The sequence below is a fragment of the Macaca fascicularis genome, chromosome 13 (genome assembly GCF_037993035.2).
Source record: "Macaca fascicularis isolate 582-1 chromosome 13, T2T-MFA8v1.1".
In the NCBI taxonomy this organism is placed as follows: Eukaryota; Metazoa; Chordata; class Mammalia; order Primates; family Cercopithecidae; genus Macaca; species Macaca fascicularis.
The window spans coordinates 10,085,586-10,091,241 of NC_088387.1; the positions used below are offsets into that span (position 1 = coordinate 10,085,586).

The 5,656-nt window shown below is 39.3% G+C and overlaps 1 long non-coding RNA gene across 1 annotated transcript; it reads left to right on the plus strand.

Annotated features, from left to right (window-relative positions):
• The first annotated feature begins 351 nt into the window (after window positions 1-351).
• Window positions 352-4,527, plus strand: LOC135966934 (uncharacterized). The gene is made up of 2 exons (XR_010580653.1): window positions 352-1,258; window positions 3,676-4,527. It is a non-coding gene; the product is annotated as an uncharacterized lncRNA (long non-coding RNA).
• Window positions 4,528-5,656: the final 1,129 nt, after the last annotated feature.

Here is a 5,656-nt window from a genome sequence, read left to right on the forward strand (position 1 = left end):
AAAAACAAAAACAAAAAAAAACCTGGTAGAGAGCAGCTGAGGGCTACTCTCATCCTGTGTTCTTTCTCTCCAATTGTCCTCTGAATCTATCCTGTCTTCTCTCACCGTACCATGTGAGTTTAAATTCTGAGCCTTTCAATTATACCTGGGCACATCTGCAGATCCAGCCCAGTGCCTAACCCTCCCCGTCTTATCTCAGGGCCTGCCCCATCTGCCTGGCTTACGAGCGTAGATGTTTTCGAACTGCTCGGTGCTGAGAAGTGAGTTCTCACCAACTACTAGGTCAGCTCCCAGAAAGGAAGCCAAGTTCTTTATGGACAAATGAAATTGAGCCCTGGAAAGGGCCTTAGCTGGCCATCCAGCATATTTGCTCCTGGTCTTCCTTGCCACCACCATCCCCAGGAGAGGGAAATTTATTCCAGTTAAGGGGAAAAAAAAAAAAAATTCCCATAAAGTATCTGCCCTGAAAGACATGTCTTAAATAGTGATGCTCACTTGCTTGAGAGATCTTTGTTTCATTTAAATGATAAAGCCGCATGGGCGAGTCAGCCGGGAAGCCACAGCAGGACCAGTGGAGATGCCGCTGTGAACTGAGTTTCAGCTAAGCGGAGACAGGGGTTGCCTGGGTAGACAGGGCTATTAGGGATTCCCACTTCCCAGGAGTGGTTTGGTCTTAGATGCACCTAAAGGAATGTTTCACTCCCCGAGCTGTGTTTTAGAACAAGATGGAAGCAGCTGCTCTTCCACTCCAGTGCTGGATTCCACTGCTTCTCTCCCAGCTCCCCTGACTCCTTTCCTAACCCCTCCGGTGTGGGTGTCCCCACTGGTCCTATTTCAGTTCAGATCTCTCCATGGCAGGAACATACATTCCAAAGGTCCTATCTACCCGCAGCCCTGCTTCTTGTCACTAAAAGTTTGCCATTTGACTGCTGTGGCCCAGCCACCCCCTTCTGTGGCCATCAATATGGGTATCTACCTTGGCTCTGCCACCTCCTACTCTTTTTTCCAGGTTTCAGCTCTTTGGAGGTGCAGGTAGTAGGACTGAGCGTTGAAGGAAACCTCCCGGCCCATTAAGTAAGGCACCACAAGTTCATGGCTGATATCGACTCTGAGCTACCTCTAAACACTATTTCTATTAAAAGGGCTGGAGGTAATTCCGAATTACATCCCAACGGTGACGTGAGGATTATGATTGTGACTATAGCACTTCAGAGATGTGTGTTCTACAGATGAGTCCTCATTTTCTATCCTGAGCGTGGTAAGGAGTGTATGTGTTTGTGGTAACCATGGTTGGGTGGTGGATAAGTGTATAGGAGTGAAAGATGAGTGCCACAGCCTCCTGGGAAATGGATTTCTGTAACTCAGAACATGTTCCATGATGGAACCTGAGACTTTTGTCTGCCAGCAAGTTGCAATGGCCTAAGGCCTGGAAAGATAAGATATCGTATTGAATATGCTCCTGGGGTAGCCAATTGCATGGAAGCAGATGTGGTTTCTGTAGATAAATGAAACCAGATACTGACAAGATGACTTCTATAAGATAATCTGAGGAGAAGGAAAATGAACCAGTTTTAAAAAAATAAATAAAATAAAAAAAAAGGTGTTCTGAGTTTTCAACTCCCCTGCCAAAGCAGTGATAAACTTTTTCTTTTTCTTTCTTTCTTTCTTTCTTTCTTTCTTTCTTTCTTTCTTTCTTTCTTTCTTTCTTTCTTTCTCTTTCTTTCTTTCTTTCTCTTTCTTTCTTTCTTTTTCTCTCTTTCTTCTTTCTTTCTCTCTCTCTCTCTCTCTCTCTCTCTCTGTCATCCACGCTGGAGTGCAGTGGCACTATGATAATAGCTCACTGGAGCCTCAAACTCCTGGGCTCAAGCAAACCTCCCACCTCAGCCTTCCTAGTATCTGGGACTATAGGAGCAAGTGACCATGCCTGGCTAATTAAAAAAAAAATTTTATAGAGACAGGATCTTGCTATGTTGCCCAAGCTGGTCTTGAACTCCTGGGCTCAAGAAATCCTTCCACCTTGGCCTCCCAAAGTGCTGGGATTACAGGCATGAGCCTGGCCTGAAGCATTTTTTTAAGTCAAGTTTTGAGGTACTCCCATCATCCAAAATATAACCTATCAAAAACAAGACTCCAGGGTTAAGTTGGAAGAATATCCATGTAATAACAGAAAGCCACAGGTGAATGAGAAGGTATTTTATTTATAACTATTTGCTTCATTGCTATTATTATTTTTTTTGGGGAGGGAATGTGTATTTTTAGTGATTCTTCTTGATTTCCAAATGGAAGTTCTATAAATACCAGATCTATTCTTAATAATCAATACCAGAGAAATCTGGCTGCAGGCCGGGCACGATGGCTCACACCTGTAATCCCAGCACTTTGAGAGGCCTGGGTGTGGTGGTACACACCTGTAATCCCAGCTACTTGGGAGGCTGAGACAGGAGAATTGCTTGAACCTGGGAGGCAAAGGTTGCAGTGAGCCGAGATTGCGCCACTGCACTCCAGCCTGGGGGATGGAGTAAGATTCCATCTCAAAAAAAAGATCTGGCTGCTGAAACCAGTCTGTGAATTATGGAATTATAGGAGCAGCTTTGAGGAAAACTCAGATAAAATCCAGCTTTCTTTACACAAGTCTAACCGGCTCATGAGAAAGTTATATGGCATTATGATCACAGGCTGTAAATGGAATTTTCAAGATGTATCCTTTTGTGCAAATCTTAGTGTTTAGAGAAAGCCTTTGTGATTATATGATCAAACAAGAATCTTTTTGCTTTCATTATGACTGAAAAGGGAATTTTGACATAAAAATTTCCATTGCACTCTAGCAGGGTACTATGTGGGTCAGGGGGAGGGGAGGGACTCATTGCAGCCTAACTTGAGCTCTGTCTAACAAACTCCTCTGACTTAATAAAACAACCTTTGTTCTAAAGCTGTATTGAATTTTAGCTAAATATTTGGTAAATAATTTTGTCTATAGTCTTATTCATTATCTGAAAATTTTAGAAAATTCTTTAAAATCAATTAAATCTAGGTTTTTAGTGTAAGCATAAAATTAAACATTTGAAAATAAGTATAACTTATAAAATAAGCAAAGTAATTGTCTTCATAAATTTCTTGCCACATTTTCCTTAAAAGGCACTTAAAAAAGAAATGCTGTGTTTTCATCTAACAAAGGAATATAGAATGCACTTTAATAAAATAAATCTCTACGATCCATAATTTAATATATTTTTAAAAGGCAACTTCTCAAATCTACATGCATTTCATGCTAGTAAAATATCATAATGACATGGATAGTCCAATACTTTTTTCTTCTCATTTAAAAAAATTACCTTAACGTTATAATTAAAATTCCAAGGAGGCAAAAACCATGTAATTACAGACCATTGCCAGAGAAAGAATGACTTGCACTTTTAAGGACAAAAACAATTTCAGTGAATCAATGTATTGCATAACAATTGTATTCTACATTCACGTTTTTCCATAATATCATGCAAACAGAGAAGGATGGTAAGTACTAGTGTATTTGTTGGGTTGGAAGAGGAGAGAAAACCAAAGTCCACATCCTCTGATATTACTCATTAAGGAGACTTTTGTATTTTCAAAAAAATATTGGAAAATTATCTTGCATTGGATGGCATCTAATGGCATTGTCTTCATTCTCTTCATTCCTAGATATGGAGTTGCAAATGTTCTCCAGTGGAATGGGGAAACACAGCAATCAAGCAGGCCTTGCCTATGTGTGTCTTCACTGTTGTCTGTGTTACGGCATGTAGATACATGGTGAGTTTTGTACCTACAGCCCCAGCCAATGTAGAGGCCAGGGAGAAGCTACTGATGGAGCTGCTTCAAGAAAGATCCCAGGTCTACGTAAATCTGTTGAACTCATCCAACTTCTTTTACTGTAGGTGACCCAGCACTAACACTGCATGGGATGTAGCCAACTGTGAGCAGAAGTCCAATAGGAGACAGACAACCTTGTTTCTTTCTTTCTTTGGGTTTCTTTCTTTTTTTTTTTTTTTTGACAGAGAGAGTCTTGCTCTGTTGCCCAGGTTGGAGTACAGTGACATGATCTTGGCTCACTGCAACCTTTGCCTCCCAGGTTCAAGCGATTCTCCTGCCTCAGCCTCCCAAGTAGCTGGGATTACAGGCACCCACCACCACATCCGGCTAATTTCTGTATTTTTAGTGGAGACAGGGCTTTGCCACGTTGGCCAGGCTGGTCTCGAACTCCTGACCTCAAGTGATCAGCCTGCCTCGGCCTCCCCAAGTGTTGGGATTACAGGCGTAGGCCACCGCACCTGGCCAGGAGATCTTGTTTCTAGTCCCATTTCCAACATTTAATTATCCATGAAACTTTAGGCAAGAACTCAATTCCTTGGGGATCTTGGTTTTTTAATCTCTAAAATAAGGTGATAGGTCTAGATGGTTCCTATGGATCTTTCCAGGAGTAAAATTCTATTCTACTTTAAAATAACTACCATCTAAAATTATACAACAAATAAAGTAGACCCAGTTGTAGACCAATCTCTGACTGAGCAATGATTTCCAAGCAATTAATGTATATCTATGTTAAACTTGTTAAACATTAATTTTCCTAATCTAAAGTGAAAGTTGGAAGTCTAGGAGTTAATGCAAAGGTACATAAGTTGTACAAGGAAAGCTAAAGGGGTAAGCCATACATTGAAGACATTAGGATTGGGGCTACCACATCTCATATTTTTTAGATAGACTGTGTGTTTTCATTGTGCAATTCATTGCAGACTTTTAGTTAAAGGGAAAATAGGGGGATTATTTTCTTATTATTTCAAGTGTCTTTTTTTTTTTCAGTAACCGTTGTCTTCAGCAAAGAATTTCTGTCTTTAAAAAGTGCAACTTTAAAAGGATTATACACCATGACCAAGTGGGATTTATTCCTGGAATGCAAATATGGTTCAACATATAAAAATCAATCAGTGTAATAAATCCAGTTAACAGAATTAAGGAAAACCCCACATAATCACCTCAATTGATACAGAAAAAGTATTTGACAAAATTCAACACCCTTTCATGACAAAAATAATCAATAAACAAGAATAGAAAGACTACTTCAACATAATAAAGGTCATATCTGAAAAGCCCACAGCTAACATCACACTCAATGGTGAAAGACTGAAAGCTTTTTCTCTAAGATCAGGAATAAGACAAGGACGTGCACTCCTGCCACTTTTATTTCACATAGTACTCAGTCCTAGACAGAGAAATTAAGCCAGAGAAAAGAAATAAAAGTTATCAAAAATGGAAAGGAAAAAATAAAATGATGTCTTTTGCAGACAACATAATCTTATATGAAGAAAACCCTAAAGATCACACACACACACACACGAACTGTTAGAACTAATAAAATGAATTCAGCAAAGTTACAGGATACAAAATCAACATGCAAAAATTAGTTGCATTCCTATACACTAATAATAAATAATCTGAAAAGAAAATTCCATTTATAATAGCACCAAATAGAATAAAATACTAAGAATAAACAATCAAAAATACAAAACACTTGCAAACTGAAAACTACAAAACATTGGTGAAAAAAATTAAAGAAAGCAAAAATAACTGGAAAGACAGCTCTTGTTCATGTATTGGAAGATTTAACATTGTTAAGATGGATGTTAAC